Here is a 23992-nt window from a genome sequence, read left to right on the forward strand (position 1 = left end):
TTAATATTACGTCTTTCGAGAAGAGATTCGATATTCCATCTTTCATCTTTCTTTTATCAATCCATTTTTATCCAAATTTTAATAACACCAAAAAGGACCTCTATCAATAATCCAATAATCCAAATTTTATTAATATCAAAAAAAAAAAAAATTCTTAATTTTTTCTAACAACAATCGTCCAATCTTCCATTCGAACGGTTCCCAGTTTCTCGAACGCGAGGAAATAAGTCGGGGCGTGTTCGAGAAGCGCGGGGACGAGCGCGATTTCCGTCATTCGATCGCGCGAACTTAATTAGAATTTATGAAGAGAGCAGGCCGCGGCCGTGCAAACGCAACGATATCATTTATGCAGAGACGCGACGTACCGCGGGGCGCAATTAATATAAATGATGGATTATTGCTCGGCTCACTCGACAATGCCGGATGCGTGTCGCCTGGGAGACGCGTAATGTACACGTCTGTTTAGCCATCATGTATGTATCTATGTACGTATGCATGTACGTATGTACATAACAGGATCTGTACCTGTAAAAATTTCAGGGAAACAACGGACGTGTTTCAAATATGCACGTGTTGCTTTACGTACGTAAAACAATTCTTCTATCAAGTTTCTATTGCAAAGTTCCTAATACAACTTCTTCTGGATTCGATTATAATAATTCGAATATTATTTCCTCTCGTCGAGGAATATTTAAAGGTATTGTGGAATAATCGTATCTCGACTTCATGGTCTGATCACGTGCATAGTTTTAGACATGAGGAATATTAAAGAATTTATAAAGAAGAAAGAGAATCGACAATTTCTTTTTTTTTTTTTTTTTGCATATCGTATTGCAGAAATCGATTGATTCGTACATTGATATACGAGACACTTACTCTTTCGCTTAAAAATTAATTTCCTTTTTCTTCTCCCCCTTTCTAATATGTTAATTAAGCAAGGATCCATCGCCTGTAAAAAGTTAATGGTATACCACATGCAAGGGTAAAATAGACCGTTTTTATCTTTCCATTCGAATTGGTAATAGGCAGAGAATTCACGTTTTTCTTATTTTAACAAGTTTAATTGCTATGCATTATCAGATATTTTTTTTTTCTTCTGCCAAGAGTATACATTATCTCCGTAACGAGAACCACATTTAAAAATGATTCGAGCCGGTGATATCGTCCCCGTCACGGATTGATAAAGATAAAGAGGAGAACGACTCCGCGTGTTCCTTTATCGGCAGTCTATTTTTTGCCGATTTAGAGAATGAAAAATGAGCGCAACGCACGAAATGTTGTGCAGGTGGTTTCGTGAGAATTGTACCGGAGGATGCTTCGAAAATTTTTGCTTGTTCTTCACGCGTGTTTACTTATTCATCGATACGTGATGGGGGAGGTGAAGGGAGGGGAGGGAGAGAGAAAAAAATTTCTTCGCCCTCCCTTTGAAATATAAGATTCCAGCTGCGACAATATGTTAACGCCGATTTACGACCAATTTCGTGTTTTCGTGTGAAATTAAAAAAATGAAATGAAGGTAGATTGAAAAAAGGAAGAAATTTTAAAAAGATAGATTTACGACTATAAATTTCTCGATGGCTGGAATATTTAACCAGAAATGTTGGATTTATTCTTCTGAAATGCAAAGTATCCCTTTCTATCTTTTTGTTTCATTTAATTAAAAATTTCTTAATGAAATTTCTTAACAAAATAAATTTTAAAACTTCACGAAAGAATCATCCAAAAGAAGAAGAAGAATAAGAAGAGATGATCTTTTCCTAATTCTCAAAAAATCCAGTTCTAGATATTCAAGATAAGAGATCATTCCAAGATCGACATTCTTCAATCACAAATTTCGTATAGATTTCCCATACTTTACAGTAAAATCTTATAATATTTTTCCAAAATCGACGGAATTAATAACCCTTCCTCCGATCATCCCCCAAACTCCAAGCAAAATAACGAAAATCGAAAGATATCGATGGTTCACCGATCCACCTAATCTATCCCCTCCCACCAACGAATCAAGAACATTCATATAACCCCACGATCCTCACCCCCGCTTAGTTAATCCGTTCGACCGCGAATCGAACCGCATTTCACTTACGTTCTCCCGAGCCTCCCCTCTGAAAGCCTCCCTATATATATATATATATATATATATATAAGAGGGAGGATAGATGGAATCGGCCAATATCTGGCCAACAACATAAAATTCGTCGTCGTCGAAAGCAACGCGACGATTGTTCCCTTTTTTTTTTTTCTTTTTGTCACGCCATCGCATCCACTCGCTTTTTTTCTTCTTTTTAATACCACAATGCGATATTGAAAGGTCGCGCGAGCGCGAAAACAAAGCGGTGCGGCTTTAAAAAGGGGGAGGGGGAGGAGGAGGAAAGGGAAAAAAAGCAAAAAAAAGAGAAAAGAAAAAAGAAAGAGAGAAAGAGAGAGAAGAAAAAAAAATCGTCTCTCGTGTACACGTCGGTTGCTCGGCTCCTTTCATTCGCCACATGTCGAGGCGGGACATCGAGCGACCAACGCGCAAAAGAGGGAGAGAGAGAGAGAGAAAGAGAGGAGGAAGGTTCCGCAGCCGGCGTCCGTCTCGTTTCACAGAGATACAGAACAATGGGTCCGTCCCATTTCGACAATCCCCCGTCACGCGGTCGTCGCGAGATAGAATCGCGGGAGGGGGGAATTTTTTAGCATCTACCCCTTGGAGGAGGAGAGAAGTTGGAGAAGTTTGTTGATGGTGGGACGACGACAACGTCGAGAGGGGTAAGGAAACGTATCCACGTGACGATACGTCAGGACGCGTCCGTGGACAGGCATCCACGTTGGAGCTTGTTCTTCGTACAGGGGGTACATCCCTTTTGTGCGGCCAGAAAGAGGGTGCGTAGGCGTAGAGTGTACGTAGTCAAGGAGGCGCGCCTCCTTGATGGCCGCACGGATTGAAAACAATAAGAAGAAAGAACAAAAGGAATTTTTTGTTTGTTGGAATGGATTCGTTCGTTCGACGATAATCAATGAATTGAGTTTAACAGATTGTAGATGTTAGAGGAAGAACGTGTTTCGTAAAATGTACAGGGAAATGTAAGAGTTATTCATTTAGATAAGATTAATTTTTGTAATTTAGTAATATATATTTTGCAATTTTCAACATATATAATTCGAAACTTATTAATTATTTTATAGTACACCAACTTGATAACTAATAAAGAATTAAGAACGATATATCCCCTCTCCCCCATCTCCTTCCATCCTTTCCCATTTATATCCCCCTTTCCTCTTTCCTTCTTTCTCCTTTTTTTTCCAATCTTTTTTTCTTCTTTTTTTTCACGAACCTTCCCACCCTACCGCACCCCCGTTCCATCCCCCCGTTTCACGTGGCACCGTCGCGCTTTTGGCTTCGACACTAAATCAATCGACCGTTATCCGGGACAGTGAAATGGTAATATCGGTGAATAATCTCGGGATCGCGCCTCGCCAATTCGTACCGCGTGGAGCAATCGAATGGATGTGGAAGTGACTTTCGCCAGAGGATGTTGTCGATTGATTCGCGCTTTCGATCCGTGAATATGGAGCACGATATGATGACGGGTGTTTTTCGCCAGGTGGAGAGAGAGGGAGGGAGAGAGAGAAAGGGGCCACGTTTGAATTCAGGATCGAAACGGGTGTTTCGGTGTTGGCCCGTGTGATTGTCCCGCGTACGGTTTGTTTGGTCATAACGAATGTATGGAGGGGGGCTGGGATGATTGTACCCGGAATCAAAAATGGATCACGACGATACTCCACGAGCGAGAAGAGTTTTAATTGAAAAGTTCCGACGATACAGGATTATACACAGCAGAGGGATGGATAATCACGATGAAGCGATGAAGTTTGAAAATTTAAGTGAATTTAAGATCGATCTTTTTATCGATCTCTTCTTGCCACTTTCTTCCGCGATTTTAATCTCGATCGAGAGGTGTTCCGAATCGATGTTTAATTTTAAAAGTTGGAACGAGGAATAATATTGGGGAATATTAAATAAAAATGTTAAAAAACAGAGTCAACGGAATATAATAAAATTTATTGGAACTTAGGGGAAATTTATTACGTAATGTGATATTAAATTCAAGGGAAAATTAGCTTCTTTTTTTATAAAAAATTAAGCTCCAATATAATCATATTATAATAATACGTAAGAAGTATAAATAGTCCTTAATAATATATTTATATATCGAAAAAAGAAATTTTTATTATCTATACACAATCATGTTTCAAGAATCATTCTCATCTTAATTTAAACAGAATCTGACAGATTCGATCGTTCGTAAAATACAAATATCCGATCTTCGAAATGATTCGTGAATCCGCTTCCCTCGTTTTTCCGCGTAATACGTAAGTCTCTTCACGCGATGCAGGATTCCACGTCGAGGAAGTTCTTTGGCGTTACCGTTAAATATTTTCGACTGAAGCGAAGGTATCGAGAAACATTCTCGCCCGAGGTAATCCCAGGAACCGGTATTTCGTCCGAGGAACGAGTACACACTCGACACACACACACACACACACACTGTCCTCGGATTTAATAACGAGTCATGGATCGTCGGTGTTAAAACACATCATTTGCGCTTCCACCGCCCTTCCCTCTCATTTTCCATCGATCCCTTCGATTATTGTCCTCTGTAAATTCGCGGGCGAGGTTACGCGTAACAGGTTGTTTCTCGATGACGTGGAAAAGGGTATTCCTTTTTTTCGAATCACGCCATGCTTTTTTCGGATTTCATTGCGAACCGTACGAGTCAGCCAAACGAGTTTGCACCTTTGGATTTTTTATATTTTCTTTGGATATCCTTGGATCTTGGAATAAATTCTTTAAACGTATGCTTTATAGAATCTAATATTGTATGTAATTTACCAATTTCTTGGACAATTTCTTGTTTCTTTCTTTAATTATAAAACGAGGAGAAAAGTGTAACATCTTGTATTGTATTTTTAATATGCATTTGCTACTGGTAAATTAATTCCAATTTATCGTAATTCAAATTTTTTATTTATCTTGCGTAAACGTAGATGGCATTTCATTCATAATTTTCATGAATTAATTTACAATAGAAACGTATATCCTTTTGTTATTCTTTTGTAAAGAGGTGCTTGACAACCAGCTTCAAAAGAATTAACAGGATTATTTAAAATTAAAATAGCATATTTCATCCTGTACATCATTTACACGTAACCTTTTGTATCCTGTTTATATATCTCATCTTATATTTATAGCAATAATAATTAAAATTCATAATCACAGCGATTCACTTTCAATGAATCGTAACATTTAGAAAATTAAATCGAACAATCTTTTTCTCTCCAATTTAATTCTCTTAATTTAATATCATGTTTAATATTCGTTTGCAGAGAAATCGAAGTTGAAAAAAAGAAAAGAAAAAATAGAAAAGCTCGATATCGATCGAAATAACGATATGGACAGATCCGCGGGATTTTCAATTTAAATTTCAGGCTGAGCTCGGGCGAAAACTCGTAAAGTGTTTCGGCAAAGCGTATTACGTTGCGTTCCATTAATAAATATGATATATCGCCGGCGTGCCCTCGGGCATCAACGATGAATCGCTCATTCGTATTTATCGCGGAGACGCGTACCACCTTGAATTCCAATAAGATTGAGCGTCGTGGAAATACAATGAAACCGCTGTTTTTATCATTATTCGTTACAGATTTTTCCTCCCGCTTTCGTCTCGCAATCCGCTCCGCGGATCACTTCGATCTCGATAAAAACCCGGCCAATGTTCAACTCTGCCAAAGAAAAATTACGAACAATTTTCGAAAATCGATATGATGCAAATGGGGATTTAAAATGCTCGAAATAAATGGTATATAAATAAAGTAAAGTAGGGAATATCCGGTTTTTTTTTTTCGTTGTCACGAAATATATAATTTTTCGGGAATTCGGTCGAGTAACCATGAAAGCGGTCAGTAAGCGTGCAACGAGGAACCTTGCCCGGGACAAAAACGGTGCAGCAGCATTCATTAGAGAGCACTCGTTATGTAGGGTCCCTCCTTCTCCTCCTCCTCCTCCTTCCACCCCACCCCTTCACCCGTTCCTTCATCGTCTCGCGCACTCGTAACTCGAAATTTTTGCGCGCGGGACAAATTACGTCAGCCCGGGCCATGTGCAACGACGCTCGAATCCGCTCGAAAACCGACCATGAATCTTCGCGCACCAAGCCAACCCGTGTCTGTAAACTGCCATTAAGCGATCGAGATCGCGAGTGGTGGCAAGAAAGCTCGTTGTAACGAACGTTGTAATCAACAGTTAGAAGACGTACGGTTGGCCCCGGAAATTATAGGGGATTATTGCTTGGGTATTTAGGGCATTTTTGATGAAAAATTGTAGATCCGGTGAAAAAGGAGGATATGTAATGAAACTTAGTACTCGTAGTAAGTTTATTATTCCGTTGGTAAGTGAAAAAATTAAAGAATTAAATACTCCCATTGAACTTGAATTGAATTGATATGTAAACGAAAAGAAGTTTGGTAAGTTAATTTTTTTATTATCTGTTTGTGAAAAAAAATTGTGAATTATTAATTTACATCATTTTTATTTCAAGGATTTGTAAAGAAAAAAAAGGATACTGGTGGTTTAAATGGTTAATCGGTAGAATAACGGCTCGAGGAGAAATGGGAAGATCGATGACCTGGAGTGGTTAAGAGGCTTGCAATAATTAGTCGTCTGCTTAAAGTGGCGGTCGTTGTTGGGCCCGTAGCAATTGCCATTTTTTTGAAATGGAATAACGTAAATTGGGATAAAAGCTGTTGCGACGACACATGTACAGTAAATTGAGAGATGTCACGTTGAATTCGAGCCTTGGATGAGAAACAATGACACTTTATTCTTTATTCTTTATTACCCTTAATTAAATATTTAACATTTTCTTATTATTATTAATTTAATTGAAATTTTGTAGGAATTTCAAGTTCGGATCATTCAAAGAATAATCCATTTCCCGACAAATTTAACAAATACGAATTTAACATAAATTAATTTTAATTTTAATAAGCTAATTTTAATAGTTTTAATAACGATCGTCCATTTTTTACCGAAGCGAAAGAAGAAGATTTGTAAGATTTCGAGACGTTTCATATTTAAGCCATTAATAATAATTACAACACGTGAAATTGCGAGGCAACCCCATTTTCGATTTCTTCGTGGAACGATTCGCGTATTCGCAGGCCCTGCGTTTTGCCAGCGATACGCGCAATGAGACGATGTTTATTAAGACAAACGATCCACGATGTGATAAAAAAATGAGTCGTAGGGGGTCGAAGGGCAGGGGAAGGGTGTTCTGGCAATATTTCGAACGAACTAGCGCCATCCGGTTATTAATCCACTCGCTGGAAACCCGATGTTTTCGTCGCGTTCGCCAATGGGTCGTTGCTCGTTTCGCCAGTGATTCTCATTTCCCAAGCTCCTCACCTTTCAAATGAAAACCGTTTACACAAATCGTAAACTTTCAACATTTATTGAGACTTTTATTCAAATTCTTTGCTAAAATATACTTTACGAAATTTCTTATCCCACACAATAATATTTAACATTCCTCCTAAACCTAGGAAGAAAAAATTGCACTTGACCACAGATTAAAATTGATTCTAACAGAGGAAAGTGATTAACATTACGACGAGGATATCGGAGAAAAAAGGAATTATTATTATTTTATTCTTCAAAATCTGCACAAATTACAACGAATCTTCCAATTACAATTATGAAGAAAGAAATATCTGCAAACAGTGCGGTAACTCAACGTATTCAACTCTGGAAATCTTAAATCTCCACTTTTCGATCCTCTTCTGCGTTCCGCGCAGCGAGGGAGGGAGAATTTAATTCGAGACGTTGGTCCAGGGGTTGTATAAGCAAACAGATAATGGTTGTTATTGTTTGAGCGGGATGAAAAGGACGGGCGGGACAGCTGTGAGCGTGGATATATACACGGCCGTGACTGACTGCAGGGACCGTATTTCTCGGGCAAAAAATCGGACGCTGTGCATTCGCCGGTCCAAGAAGCTGGCCGGGGCATGTGCATCCGCATGCGCACGCCGCCGCCTTACACACGAGCCCGCATATTTATCCCAGCCCGGGATGAGACGGCACAATGACAGCTTTCACGATGTTCACCGATGCAATGGAAGCGACAGCGCGAAGGGCCCCGCTTATATCCCCGACATCGGCCTCCCCTCCCTCCCTCTTTACTTGTTAGAACTGATGTTTTACTTAGCCACCGACTGCAACTTGGCAACTTGTACAACAACCGGCCAGCTCGATTTTCTTCCCACCACTGTTTCGAGGGAGTACTCGAGTTTAAAGGTATTTTCAGAGGTTGGCGGAAATTTGCCCGACGATGTGCTATTGTGAGGATATTTCGGACGGAGAAAGTGATTATTACGTATTGATTTTGTTTATATATATATATATATTGTAGTATTATTTTTTAGGATAATTTCATAATTTATTATAAACAATGTATTTTGAAAATTCTCGACATCGTTCGATCTTTCGATAGAAATGATAAAATTGCGAGCATAAATATGCCGAATAATGGAGATCTTGGATTATTTTAGGGAGGATCAAAGGTGTTGAATTCGATCTCGATTGAAAGGAAGGAGGATAATGAACGATTTGATTCGTAAAACATTCCTATCGATCGATTCTGTCGATCCCGTTATTTCGTGGATTTGTAAAAACTTTGCAAATTCACTTGGACGACGTAATTTCGAATCCGTGTCACGACGGAACACGGCGATCGTGCCTATATGTCGATCGGCCGAAGATGTCCCTTGAATCCTTGATGGCGTCGAGGATCGATTCGGTTGAATTTCGATGCGACTTGTTTCGTCGATGGAAGTTTATTCAGTTGGAACGAGATTCGATCGATAATATCTTTTTCGTTTGCTCGTGAGAATTAAATAAGAATTGGATTGCGAAAGATGTAACAAATAATGAAAAGATTAGAAACAAGTTAAGATGGTTGAATGAATCTTAACAAGAACAACAAATGTTATCAGGACCAAACAAAATAATTCGGCAGAAATCTTAAAATCTTGAAACAGAGCACACACACAGTCGTAGCTCATCCTGTTTAAATATTCTTGGATGGTGAACCCGCGCAACAATAAGAAGCACGTTGAATCGGTCATAAACGGGTTACCGGCATGGGTTCGGTCGATGCCGGACGACAGACGACAGACGACAGGACCCCAGGCGGCAGCAACAGCAGCAATTCTCCTTTGGTGAAGGGTCCTCGTCCACGGATCTCGTAGCCCGAGCCACCCTTGAGCACGACTCGCTCCTCTCTTCGTAGACCCCTTGTCTCATGGCGTCTACGTTTCACGTAGGCAGCCCAGGCCCCTTTAAGCATATAAATTATTAGAGCCGTTTCAAGGGCCACTTGGAAATCCGCCATTGTTGCCAGCCGGTATATACTTGTATGCCCGTAGGAGAAACGTCCGTGTCCCACACCTAAGACGGAGAGGACTAATTCCAGGAAACCCACTCGAAAATGCACTCGACGACTATGCACCTCCGGAACCGCGTCCATCTTGGATCCCCTTTCGTCGCTTGCTAATTGTTCCCATCTTGCCAACACGTTCAATTTCTAATCGTGCTTTCCACTGCTTTCGACGAAAGCGTAAATCCTTTTTTCTTTCTCTCGGGATGCTTTGCATAGAAGGCTTGCTGGAATAATAATTTCAAAAATTTGTATATTCGAACGGAAAGAAGTGTATCGATTGTAAATTGAATTTGATTTTAAAGAATCGTAAATATAACGTATGATCTAACTACATGATTTTTAAAGTGTTTAGGAAGTTTATAGTGATAACGTTTCGATGGAGAATAAGAAAAATGATTGAAATAATAACGGAGAGAAGTGAAATTGCGAAATAATTTAATTCCAAATTATAGTATTTAAATTTGTATGATGGTAAATAAGATTGTAATACGAAACAGTGCATACTTGTCGTATCTTTCAAGTATCTTCTCAAGAGACACGGCTCGATTTCATTCGAGTAAGAGTAAGAAGCTTGACCGGAAACTTATAACGCAAATTTGTTCGAGAAGGCCACTTTAAAGGGCCTCTTCTCTCGTTTTTTCGCGTCTCTGAAAGTGGGTGCAACGATATTGTCGCGAATGTTCGTCGAGGACGCGATGTCAAGTATGCCCCTAATTATGCGAGCGAATATTAAGTGGTGTAGGAGAACAAGGGAACCAGAGGTTGCAGCGGAGAATTATATCTGTTCTGAATTTATTCTTGTAATTACATCGTTCTCTGCGGGCGGGACAACTTTCGAACGAACGAATTTTTTACGAGAATTTTTTTTATCATCCACATATACACACATATACGCCATATTAATTTCTCCAGTCGGTGTTCTAAAACAGTTTCTCATATGGCTATAATATCACGGTCTCTTACTCTCGATATTTCTCAAACATCGATATTCTCCGCCTCTCGTTCGTATTCAATTTCTCTCTCGTTTATTAACTCGATGCAGACCAGATGCAGATTCGATTATATGTATACATTCGAAGGATTCGTTTCAGATACGATTGGAAGGGTGAAAACCGATGCAAATGAAAAATATATATATGTGCATGATATTCTCGCAATTGAATTAATAATAGAACGATTGACAAGATGAAAGTATCCAGAAGGAACTATTTAATATTCATATAATTTCGTGTAACGAAAGGGAAATGAAAGAAAGTATCGAATAAATCTTGAATAGTTTTATTATACGAAATACATACATCGGATAAAAATTCATAAAATTTTTCATTTACAATCTCTACTCGCTATAATTAAAAATTATAAACAATACCATACCGATAACATTCAATAATAATAATTACAATCATCCTGATCCACGTCTCTATCATTCGAGAAAGAAAAACAAACGTAAGGTCGTGAAATTTCGTCATGAAACAAGAGGAGGGACAATCCATCCATTCGATCGAGCAAGGAACGAGCCGTGGCGTCAGACGAGATGACCCGAGTACTCGAAGACACACGCCGCAATCACGCAATTAATTATGTCGAAGACAAGCGTAACAATAGATTCGGTCCGCTGACAGACCCTTCAGAAGATCCCCGCAGAAAATCTTGGCGGAAAGAAAGTGTTCTCGCTGTTGGTGGTATCTCTCAGAATCTCTCGAAACTCGCCCATAAGATCGAAGATGGCGTTTAAGTCACATCTCCCCATAAATTCTCTTTTCTTTCTGAGATCGCGAGACAATATATCAATATCAGGGCTTAATGTTATGCTCGAACAAAAATAAATTTGTTGAATTTGTATCGAATCGACAATTAAAAGAGACGAACGGATATTGCGTGATCTTTAAAATAAATGTAATCGAAGAATAAGAGAAGAAATTAGAGAGAAATTATCGTATGATCTTTGTAATTTTAGAGATCTGTCATTCATCATCGTCGCCGAAATAATTCTTCAACCACGTAGAACTTAGAGGAAAATTTTAATTTTTCCAATTATCTTGCGCAGGTGTTGATACGATACCGGAAGAGATAAATTGCATTATTTGTATGCCGATATACGTACACAGGTATATCTCGGCCGGCCAGTATGCGTATATTTCGTATTTAGGGAGGGAGAAAGGAGGATCCAAAAGCAATTTCATTATTTTTCCAAGTTCGTCGATTTGCCCGGTTATCGTCTCCGGCCGTTGCACCCGCAACACTTCCGTAAGTTTTAAAAATATAGCCGAGGGGAGGCATAAAGTAGAAGGGTTTAGGGCTTACGAGAGTATCGGTTAATAGCTGACCAGAGCCATGAATTAATTTATGAACACCGAGCGCGGTTTTCCTCGCGATTTTACGACGAGTCGCTAAGTGGTTTAATTAACTTGGAATGAGGTGAACGTACTTGAGAATCTCGATCATCTCCGCGTGATTTAAGTTCATAGCGCGGTGCTAAACAACATCGTGTGATGTAAATTGGATACGAGGAGAACTTAAAAAAAAAAAACTTTCGAAAACTTTTAATACCTCCGCTGCAAAAATCACTCGCTCGATGAAATTCCTATGTATATATTTTTTAAAGCAGAGATAATCTTTCAAGATTCGCTCACATGTTTCTCTTCTCGAAGGGAACCACCATACGTCAAACGCCATACATCAAACAATTATTCGCGCACACCACTTGTGTGCTTTCCAATCACTTTTTCCCCACATATATCTCGCCAATACATTATTATTATGCACAATCACTTCCCTTCGAATGTCCGTCCATTTCCACAAATACTTGCAACACTTCGCGGCAAAAGACTACCCATTAATCACACCCGTTCCAGCTCCTTCGAATCTCCTTCAATTTTGAAAAAAAAAAAAAAAAGAAACACACCTAATTACAACCTCATATACCATCCAGAGGCCGGGATAATTTTTCACTTATCACCGAATCCACCGTATTCTCCGCTTCTTCTTTTCCCTTCTCCCCCCTCCATCGTAATTACCCATCGTTTGGAGATGGATCCATCGCGCGTCTCACGATCTCACGTCACGGTAAACGATCCACGGCAACCTCGGAGGAGCCTAACCCCGGTGAGGAGAGCCGATGGCCAATTTACATTTCGTCAACGCCGGCTGTCGTCGGGCAGATGCGAGCGCAAATTGGACGGTCCTCCGTGTCGCGTCCCCCATTTTTCCCTGTTCTTAGGGATCACCTGCCTTCGTACGTGCAATTACGGCCGATCTCATCGGGGCTTTGAGAAGTGTCGCGCGATCACGGAACGATCTTCGCTCGCGTGTTACGAAGTGTAGGGAAGGATCGATTATAAAGGGCGTTCGATAAATCGCTCGTACGTGATTCTCTCGAGTAAGAAAGAACTCGCGATTTATCGGTAATTTATCTATCGAGCACTCCAACTACTTACGAGGATCAGTAAGAAACGTGTACCTTTTGAATAGAAAATTTGAAAATATGGTTCGTAAAGGGAATAAAGAGATTGTGATGGGATGCGACTTTGTGAAAATGGCAAAATTATATTCTCTAGATTCCTGTTTCTTTCTTTCTTCCAGTTCCTTTCTGGCATTTGAATAATCGAAATACATCTTGTATATTAACTTGTCATTAAGGAAATTATGAAAACGCAGAGTGTAATTTTATCTTTGAACGTGATATTCCACTGATCTAATCTATGTGTATGATATGATATGGAATTTATTTGATATCTTCGTGAAATATAAGATGCAATAATGAACACAGGTTTTTCATATATAAAATTTTATTATGAATAAACTTGTAGTCTCGTGTTGTACAACTACTCGCTATCACTCTGTACCGTTCTACGTCATAGAACGATCAACGACACGATTTTTAATCGCTTCGAAAGGGAAGCCTGGTCGAACAGAGAATGTTCTTGTTAGCGGTGCAATCGTTTATTGAATCATTGTAATTAGAGGTCATTGAATTTCATGAGAAGGCTGCGCCGACATTTCGTCGAGGGTAGCCGAGTTGACAACGGTTCATGATCTGACAGGATTGACGACAGGAAACTTTGAAATTATCGTGCATCGCAGGCAGTTTCGTATTATGAACAACGTGCTGGTTATAATAATTACGGCTCCTAGTTTCGTACGTGTTTAATGATGCAGAAAGCGAACAGCAGGCGAGCGAAGGTGTGACGACGATTAAGTAGACATCCTTTTCTCTTTTTCTTTTTAATATCGATGTCATCCACGATGATTCTATTCAATGCTTTTTTCCTCGCACGGTTGTAAGAGAATTTTTATTTTTATTCTTCCGTTATCGCGATAAGTTAATGAATTAATTTTAATAATTTTTCAATAATTAAAGATCATATAATATATATCGTGGATAATCTCTGGATGTGGGCAATCTCGCTTTTTCATAATTAAGATATTTTATCAAACTAAAATTTCTTCGATTTGTCCGTTATTGATACAATTTTCTTCTCTTCTGGTGCACGAATCTCCAACCTAAGATTATCTTGTCAGGAAAAATATTTTTCGAAGAAGTACGATCGAATAATTAACGTTAACGTCGTTTCGGTAATCATCGTTGGGTGCCATTTTTCACATTTGATTTAAGCTGAAAATAATATCTTTCTTTCGAGAGTTGGACGCGTCGCGACACCCACAATTTCTCAGCGTACTGTCGACGAGTTGCGACAGTAAAACATATTTTAGTGTTCGCCACAGACTCTTCATCGTAAATAATCCCGGGTCGACAGTTTACGGGTACATATAAATATCAATAATTGCTGTCAGAAGGCGTGTTGCCGTGTACCCCTCTGCTTGGTCCATTTCTGACCGACGCTTTTTGCGCGGAGGGAGGCTCGTGAATGCCACTCGTTCGAGAAATTGAATTGTCATGCGAGCCACAAACGAATTCAGATGAGTTATCCCCAATTGGAAATAAATTCAAATACCACGCTCGCCGCTTCCTCAACGTGTATACATTTGTATTCACCACTCGTGAAATATTTTAAACCCGTTAGAAATTTTATTATTCGTAACAGATTTTCCAAGATTAATTATCCTATTAGCAAATTTCCTCGGCTTGAACAACGTCAAATTAAACTGGCAAAATTACCAGACTTTCCTCTCGCAATTCACTCCTCAAGAAGACAATTCCATTATTTATCTATATTACTTATAAACACCCAAACTTTCTCGAAGAATCAACCTATTCTCTAAACCGCTGCTCCCATTCCAACATTTATCCCAATCGATATAATAATAATCCATAATAATTGGACGAGGTCTGTTGCAATCGTCCATGGCTGTTACCAATCGTGCCCTCTGCAAATCCCTGTCTTTTTCTCGACCCCCCTCCATTCCCAGGCCACCGTTTTCGAGCGCAGGGAACACGGTGCGCGGGAAATACGTTAGCATTATAAGGGCGTACGCGCGATAAATCACGCCCCGCGTTTAAAGTTTATTCGCGCCAGGACGCCCAAGGTTCGAACCCGCCACGATTAAGTTTTTTGCGAGCGTTGGTGGTCCGATCGTCCCGGCCAGCGTCTTTCACGGGGGCCCCCGCGCCAACTCGCGCCTCGGGGGCCCCCACGGAGACAGTTTTGCCGGTTATCCGCGTGTACGGATATTTACGGTCGCTCGCGGGTGTGGTTCCGCGCGAGAGTCGCGCTCGTGTGCGGTCCAGTTCTGTTTACGCTCGAGTCTATTTACCGGGAGGGAAATCTTTTCCAAATCCCGGCCTGTATTGTTTGAATTAGCGCGATGAACGCGAGGAGCGAGGCGTGTAGATTCGCGTGTAAAATATACCACGGAATTCTATATTTATACTCGAACTCGGTTTTCGTGGAATCAATGGGCTCTGGCCGTGTGAAATCCAAGAGGCGAAGAAGTATTGTTTGGATCGAGGGTTTGTGAGTTTGATGGATAATGGGTGCGTTAATTTTTTATGCTTTTCGCGTATATAAGTTTATACTTGAAATGGAAAATAAATATATATGTGAGATGGAATTATTGATTGCAGAGTGAGATATTTTGCTTGCGACTACGATTCAACGGTCTAGGAATTCTAGTTGGGGTAAATGATTATGTGAATTGTAGAAAATGTGTTACATTCTTATCAATGTCTGTTAATTTGATCATTATTGAAGAGGTGTTTTGAACAGACTCGTCGCTGTAAAGATTATCAAAAGCATTGCTTGATTAAGTTGTGAACGAAGGATGTGGATTGCGAGTGGCGTTCTTTTATATATATATATATATGATTTACGAATCTTCTTTCTTTACGAGAGGAATCCATTTCGCGAGATTCGATGAAATACGAGCTTCATAAAAAGCGGAATTGCGTTGCGAGCATGATTTATGCGATGGACAGTTCACAATAGAAAGGGACCATTTGCAATTACGACGTCTGAGCCGCGTATTTTCGTTAATGTATCGTAACACGGAAAAATAATCGGCCTCCGCCCACGTTAAATTAATCCACCAGCGAGATCAGCGGGATTCAAAAAAGTATTATTCTTCGAAAATGGCCGCGCTCCGCAAATTAAACACGTTAATAAATTACTAATTAACAATAATGACACGAATCGATCGAAGTTATTAAAAACTGCTCGTAATATCGCTTCTAAAATTCTGCAGATTACAGATTCTTTCTTTCTTTTTTTTTTATCCAAAATTTTAAATTTACTTTGCTCTCGGATCCATATTAAATTCGAACGAAACATAATGGACGTGCTCTTATTTTTAAATAAATTAATTATAAGCGTGGAGAGAAAGTTCGAATACCATCGACGAATTATTAAAAGTTTTGTGAAAGAATCATAATATCGATGGATTAACAATTTATTCGTGTCATTTAACGCGAAATAATAATTGAATCTTATTCGATCCTCCTAAAAATTTTCAATTTTAAGTAAGAATTTAAGGAAAAGGAAGGAAAGGAAAGGGAAGTAAAAAAAAATCCTTCCAATAAATTTAATCTAGACGTCCGGGCAATATAAGATCGACAGGGAAGCTTTTACATGCACGCGACCGGGATCATCGTCCGAGCATAAGTCAGCTCGCGCTCCAGAGCCCTCCTCCTCCTTGGCGCTGGTCGTTCACCGTGCCGCAAAAAACTGAGGCCATCCATCTCGAGTCCGGACAGCGCCCTTACGAATTCCAGGGGCGTACGTGCCGTATAATTAGAACGTAAAAATTTACATTGCTCGCGAGAAATCGCGACCGGATTCTCATCTTTCGATTGTCGAGTTTGCAAATGAGAAGAGAGAAAAAAGAAAGAGGGAAAAAATAATATTGAAAGATAATAGATTCAGAGAGGGAGAGAAAGAGAGAATAACGTTTACGTTAGGCAACTTTTTTGAGCTCGAAAAATGAATGAATGGATTACTTTTGAATGAAGAATCGAATGTCGTTTCAAACTGATCAACATTGCGTTAATATGTGAATTACACACTGTGAAGTTTTTATATTCAAATTTTCTCTATTAAATAGAAACGTGTTATATTAATTCGATAACTTGTTGAAATAAAAATTGTCGCTTCTGCATTATTATGATTTTTGCAAACGTCACAGGTGTATTTTCACGCAAAATCAAATTTTTATTTAATTTAAAGAAGGAAAGACTTATTCTTCAAAAATTTCAAATTAATAATCCTGAAAATAACGCATAATTAAATTAAATAACCTTAATACAACTTAAATGATTGAAAAATCACTGAAAAAAAATTCGTTATTGATACGGTCAATTATATTGTCCGAGGGAAAAGTTGCCTAATGTAAACGGAGCTTAAAAACAGGCGTCGTAGAAGCGAAGAGGAAGAGGAAGAGGACGAGAGAAACGTTGTTCTTAAGCGACTCAACGGGGGACCCGTCTCGGGTAACTTAAAAATGCCCAGTTAACAGCCACGTAAGTTACGTTTCTAATTGAAACGTAAAAATTTAACACGCGTACGTGACGCCATCGTTCCGATGCTGTTTTGGCTTCGTGTAATCCGCACGTATGGTTATAAAACAACAACGACCGAAATGGCGATCGTAAAATCGTCGAGGTTCCCGGTTATGAGATGCATTCCGCCTGAGAATTAACTATAGGTGAACGGTATATATTCATTGGCTAAAGAGTTTGAAAAAGATCGTGACAGATTTGTGTTAAGGATAAGCTTTTCGATCGAGTGTGTTTATAAATACGTTTCTTATCGCGCTTGATATATGTATATGTATATGTATGGAAATGTGTTCGATGACGTGAATTTTTTTTTGCAGCAACGAAAAATTGACCGTAGAATAACATCGTACGTCGGGAATTATTCGTAGTTTTTCGCTTTTTGCGGATATTTATTTGAAAATTGTTCAAAACACATATTTTAACGACAAGTGTAAATTTTTTTTTTCTTTTTTATTAATATGATATAAATACCAAAAAGTGTTCACTGTAGAAAATAAAGAGTGAAAAGGTAAAAGGACAAGAATTTTTCCAATTACCATTTCCAAATTAACTTCATTCGCACCGACATGATTCGTACGAATCATTTCTGATAAATAAAAATTTACAATATGAGAAAATTGTTTAAAAGGAAAAGAAATTATAGTTCACACGGTGTTGAATTAAATTTTCATCGATACAAAGCATAAGCCATGATCACGAGGTGTGTATTAACGGGCGAGGAAAACGCGTCGAGCGTGATCGCAATGAGCGCCATCTTCACGGTTTGTTGAATTTCGGAAGCGTCCATAAAGTGTCTGCCTTTCAACCTTAATTTAAGCAAGGGAGAGGAGAAAATAGTGCGCCGGAGCCAAGTCTGGAGCGTAGCGTGGATGATACAACTCTGTGACCCCCTTTTTTGCTACAAGAATCGTTGGCTGCATTGTAAGGCTTGCCCCATTCTCGTGTCGCGAGATGACGAGAAAAACGCGTTCACAGTCGGTACTACGCGCTACGCGTTGCAGTTAAAAATGAAAATGATCGCCGAGGTTTTTACTCTTTATAAGGAAAAACGTTGTAACTGGGGAAAAAATTGGAAAAATCACGTTATTTACGTTGAAATGTATGACTTATTCGTGTAAAAAGTACGTGATAATCGAGATTGGACAGTTTCCAAGGTTATTTTTTATATTTCAAAAATTTTATCTTTTTCATATGATAATTATTTTGTATACAAATCGAATAAAAAAAAAATTCATAGCTACGCATTACATAGGATGATGTTTTACGAAGATATGTAAATTTCATCTAATTGCGAGTAAAAATTTTCGAATTAGTAATTTTACCACGACCAAATTTTAAATTATAATTATAATAAATATACATTATGATCAAATTGTGAATTTTAAATATTTAAATTATCGTAAATCTATTGTATGTAAATATCTATTTTTGAAATTTTAAATTAATCAAGTCTTCGAAGCTTATAATAATTTGATAAGAAGTCCCTAATTAAAGCCAGCTTGAAAATATAATTAGTATTTTAACATTTTAAATTAACTAATAAGAACTAAAATTCCAAATCATAAATAATAAGTTTTAGAGAAGAATAGATCCTAATTATCAGTATTAAAAATTTTAAATGAGTCTTACGTAAACCGTAAAGTAACAAAGAAGTTTCTTTTAATTTTCATCACATATAAACTTCTGATATAAAATATAGTAATAATATACATTCAAATAAATTTCAACCGCGTCCAAAGTCCAAATTCAACGAAACAAAAAATCCTATCCTATATCAAAAATCACCAGCAAAATTTATCATCCACCATCATCGAGCGCAAACAAAAATCGAAAGATTCGCGGATGTTAGCTTATTGGAAACAGATCAGGAGGAAGATCGCGCAAAAAACTCCCCCTTCGAGCGACTTTTCGTACGGTTAACTGGAAGCCAATCATACTGGGTGGAAGAAAGAAAGAGGGAAAGGAGTTGGTGGAATCGGTTTTACGAGCGCACGATAAATTATGATCTGTCAAAACAGGACTACCAACCACTCGCCACGTCGACCGTTTTCGCCTTGTACACGAGTTCGTCGATGCAGGTGCAATACACACGCTTTGCTCCGTGCTTTTTTTTTCCTTTCTTTTTTCTTTTTTAATCTTGACGACGTTAATCGTTTCTATACCGTTTCGATATTATTTCTCGATCGCCGTTCTGCGATCGTGCATTAAACGTGTAATAAAAATATCTAGACGACAATAAAATTTAATTGCGAACAAGCGATTAGCTCGGAGCCAAGTAGTGAAAAGTAAGAACTTGCCTCTTACGATTGCCTCTTTTTATGTTATGTGATTTAACGAGAAGTTTAACTTATACGTTTTTATGTCTATTTTTTTTTTCTTATATGTATATATGAAGCAGTAAGAATGGATTGATCAGTAGTTTATGAACCTGTGAGGGGAGGAACACAAGTTCTTGTGTAATTACGTTATTTATATTATAATTGAAATCCATTTATATCTGTGTATAATTTTTTTGCTCATTTGAGGAGTTCACGAATTTCGATTTTCACTCCTCTACAAATTTGGAAACAATTTCGCAAGCTTAATAATTGTTTATTGTGCTTAACGAGTTATTTTTATACTTCTTCGTGGATCAGTTTAATCATTTTAAACAAAAAAATAAAACAAATTTTAAATAAATCTCGTATATCTAAAATTAAATAACAAAATTTTCAAATCACAACAATTACAACAATTAAAAAATTATTTATCTGTTGATGAAAGCTGCGAAGGAAAGAAATTAATTTTATACTTATTCGTACACAACCATTGATCTTCGTTTATAAAACTTTGTTCTCTAAGATGATCAATCGATTCTTCGTGAAAGCGCGATCAATTATCAGAACGGATTAAATTCAAAGATTCCTGGATACGATTATTCCATATCCGAAAGTACATCCGCTCGAGACGCTTCCTCAGCATCCCGCAACGATATCGAGGCAGATTGAAAACGCGGAATCCGTCAATAATTACGGTTCATCATCCTATCGTATAATTCATAATCGGTATTCAATTAACGTTGATGCTTGATTATAGGCCACCGATCGCTGGGTAAATCCTCGATGGCCTCTCAGTGGCTGGCGCACGTGTTGAGAGATTTTCGTCTCTCTGATTTCACCCATAAAACGGCGAAACCCACTTATTTGCGCCATCCTCGAGAAATTTGTCCAAGATTTTTCAACGATTAACTACGATCAATTAGCTATTTATATCCAACACGTTTGGCTAATTTATCTTTACTGCTTTCTCTTAACGAATAAGAATGATATATTCAAGTTTTAAGAGGGTAGCGTTGATATTATTATTTTTTAACAATAGTGGAAAAGATTTGTAACTCCTCAAGGCTATTGATTAATCTTAGTAAGTTTTAGAAAAATCATTCTACTTTTCTAATCTTTTTTGAACAATATTGCACATACTAAAGATTGTAATTCATACATTAAGGTGCAATAATTAACACAAAAATTGTCGCAAAAAATTTTCTTTTATCAACTGTAATTTTTAAAGAAAAAAAATCAAGATTCTTCTTGACCCTCTCGACAAAAAGAAGTCATCAAATCGAGTAAATATCTTATACCCTCGAATCAACAAATTACTCCTTCAAAATTCAAAATCACTTATTATAATACAAATACAAACATCTCTCCCCTCTCCTCTCCTCCTTTAATCACTATACAAACACTTTCTCCTACCATTTGCCAATCGGATAAACAAGCATACATCGATCTTCTTCTTATTTCTCCAAATCTCTCTTCTACCTCGCGAAACGACAGGCTGGAACAGAAAAAAAAAAAGAAAAACCAACGTGAAAACACGGTATCGGCGCCCATTCTAATCACCATGCACTGATTCCAGGTTTAATTCGCGGGTGACGCGTAGTAGGCGTAACGCGAGCGAGCAACAGCCACCGCCAGTCCCGGAATCCTGGTCATGGTTAATCGTTAATTAGCGCGACATGTTTTATGGCGTCGCGCGTTCTGCCCGGCTTTCGTCTCGTCATTTGATTCCTGGCGAAGATTGGCCGATCGAACGGCCGGCCGGATGCCGATCAACAGGATATCCTGGCTCGGTAAATTAGCCAGGTTCCCGTGGACACACCGATTATACATGTACGCGAAAATCGAAGTTATTGGCAAACAGGCCGGTTCCGTGTTCTAATTGCCGTTACAACGTGGATCATTGATCTAATTATCGGTATAAATATATATATCTCGTCTCGATGGATTTATTTTAACGGTGTTGTTCGGTCCATGTGGATTTTCAGCGCGCGTATCGATTGACGTTTCGACGTTTCGACGGTGATGGATATTGTTTCGCGTGCAGTAACATTTGCATTCAGATTTGAAGGCTCGAGGAGGGTGATTGGGTGGAAGATTGATTTTATTGGGGATTGTTTTATCCTCTTTCCGAGGATTAATGGAATTTGGTTTTATTTAGTTTTCTTCTTTCTTCTTAAAATTCTGTTTTTCGTTGTAACCTAGGAAAATTTTATCTTTGATAATAGTGCAATTTGTACGAAGCAAAATGGAGTTTTTTCTTTTTCTCTCTTTCAAAATTTTCCAATTCAGAACTCCAAAAAATCAGAATTCCGATCCGCTCCACGAAGATTTTCGCTATGACTCATCACAAGTTTAATATATAGAAATTGGACAGGTTTACTTATCGTGCTCTTATCATCTTTCATAACAATCCGCTATCAATCCACGAATCTCAAATACGTTTCAGTTCACGAACAACATTTACGTGATACGAATGCAAATATCAACCGACCAAACGCATTCCACTAAATTATTACGAAGTTAATCAAGCCAGTCCACCCTACACTGCACCCAGTCCGATCAATTTAGCTGAGCCGCTTAACAACGGCCGAGTAATATTAACTCTCTCTAAATCACGCCCTCTTCCCCCCCCATCCTCCCCCCTTACTCACGTGCGATCAACATCACATCAAAGAATTCTATTTAATCCTTATCTAATCACGATCATTAACGAATTATCTCGATCTTTATTCCAACGAAGACCACACCAGCTATGCACACCTACGATCGCTGTTACTTGGCCACCATAATAGGCGATAATTCTGTTTCTCGTCAGAGGGCACGATTGGACGATAAATTTCGTCGAGGAGTAAATAATAAAAGGAGAAAGGGAAAAGTAACAGGGACGGTAGAAATGGTGTCTATGCGTTGATCCGCGCGCGGATTTTATTGAGTATCGCCACGCAGCTTTTGCACGATCGTAAATTGCTGGAAAAAACGATCGTGAGCCGAGAGTTATCTGCGTGAAACGCAGCTAGCAAATAGCGTAGTGGAGCTCGAGTACTCGAAGAGAGGAAACCAAAAGTGAGAGAGAGAGAGGGGGGAGGGTGTTGTGGAATATCAGATAAGTCGAAATGAATTGCCTAGCGCGAAGTCACCGATTGTCAGAGATCTCATTGCCGATTGCGACGAGCTTTCGGTGTTTCGAGCTCGCACACATTCGATACTTGCACGCAACGTTTTACGAGTCTGTGCGCGTTTTACGTTTGCTCGACCTATGAAACGTTACTAAAATCGACCAACGATAGACGCCTCTGGATCGCGATTATTTTATTTTCTTTGCGAGCTTGGATGATTTACCTTCAATTTGGGATTATGCCGGTGGAAAAGTTTTTGAGAGAAGAATATCGATGTATTTTTTAGATGACGACGTGTGAGAAAGGAAAAAGTATCAAAAAAAATTCATGTAAGACGTAATGTTTAGAAAAGTTTAATTAATTAAATTCGAACGAAAAATCTAATCAAATATCATATAAAATATGGAAATGTCGTCCCATAGATAAAACGGAACTTGCCATTAATTAACAAATAATAAATAATTATAAAATTGCTTAATTTTATCAGTTGACTCTTAATTGGTTGGCCAAGTAATACAAACACACACATTCCTGATAATCGATCCAATTCTTGGATCCGGAAGTTTCGGTTATCTTTAACTGCCATCGGCACTTGTAATGACGCCGACGACGCCGATTAACGAGTTCAAGTGCCAGCAGCCTTGCAACAGTTTAACTTCGTGGTAAATATCGCGAGTACGGCAATTGCCACGTATCGTTTCTCGTAATTATCGTCTACCTACAATCGGTTCACTGACTTTTTTTCAGAACGTGTTTCCCTTCCCCGAAAGATTATGCAGGTAAGATTCGAATCGACCAATCTTTAAAAAAAGAAAAATTGATATAATTGGAAATAACTGTGTCACTAATGCAGGATGCAGATGAAAATCGAGAATGGTATCGAAATTTAATTACGAAAAATATTGGAAGTACTCAAATTTATGGAACAGCAATATTGAAATTTAATTCAATTATTGCTCGATGAAAGTTCAGAGTTTTCTTTGCATTTCTGTCGAATGTAGAAAAGAATAGAACTGATTAAACGTTTTATATAAAATATAAAAGATAGATCCAAATTTTGAAATAATGGAATATTGAAACTTAATTTTGCAATTCTTTATTCTCAAAAAACTCTATTGCAAGAAAGGA

General features: G+C 38.4%; 1 protein-coding gene and 1 long non-coding RNA gene across 3 annotated transcripts in view; one reads left to right on the plus strand and one right to left on the minus strand.

The window, feature by feature from the left end:
- The window catches only part of LOC107999229 (UPF0489 protein C5orf22 homolog), a 761052-nt gene that overhangs the window by 325960 nt on the left and 411100 nt on the right, over window positions 1–23992 (plus strand). The window lies entirely within an intron of this gene.
- Window positions 4024–23992, minus strand: part of LOC133666423 (uncharacterized) — a 99153-nt gene continuing 79184 nt past the window's right edge. Inside the window, exons 2-3 of one of the 2 annotated variants that reach the window (XR_009830551.1) lie at window positions 9452–9703; window positions 4024–9376 (exon numbers count right to left, since the gene is read on the minus strand). This is a non-coding gene — a long non-coding RNA (uncharacterized LOC133666423). Of the gene's footprint in view, window positions 9377–9451; window positions 10018–23992 lie in introns of those variants that run through there. The other variant, XR_009830552.1, reaches the window with a different exon arrangement.

The sequence above is a fragment of the Apis cerana genome, linkage group LG7 (genome assembly GCF_029169275.1).
Source record: "Apis cerana isolate GH-2021 linkage group LG7, AcerK_1.0, whole genome shotgun sequence".
Classification (NCBI taxonomy): domain Eukaryota; kingdom Metazoa; phylum Arthropoda; class Insecta; order Hymenoptera; family Apidae; genus Apis; species Apis cerana.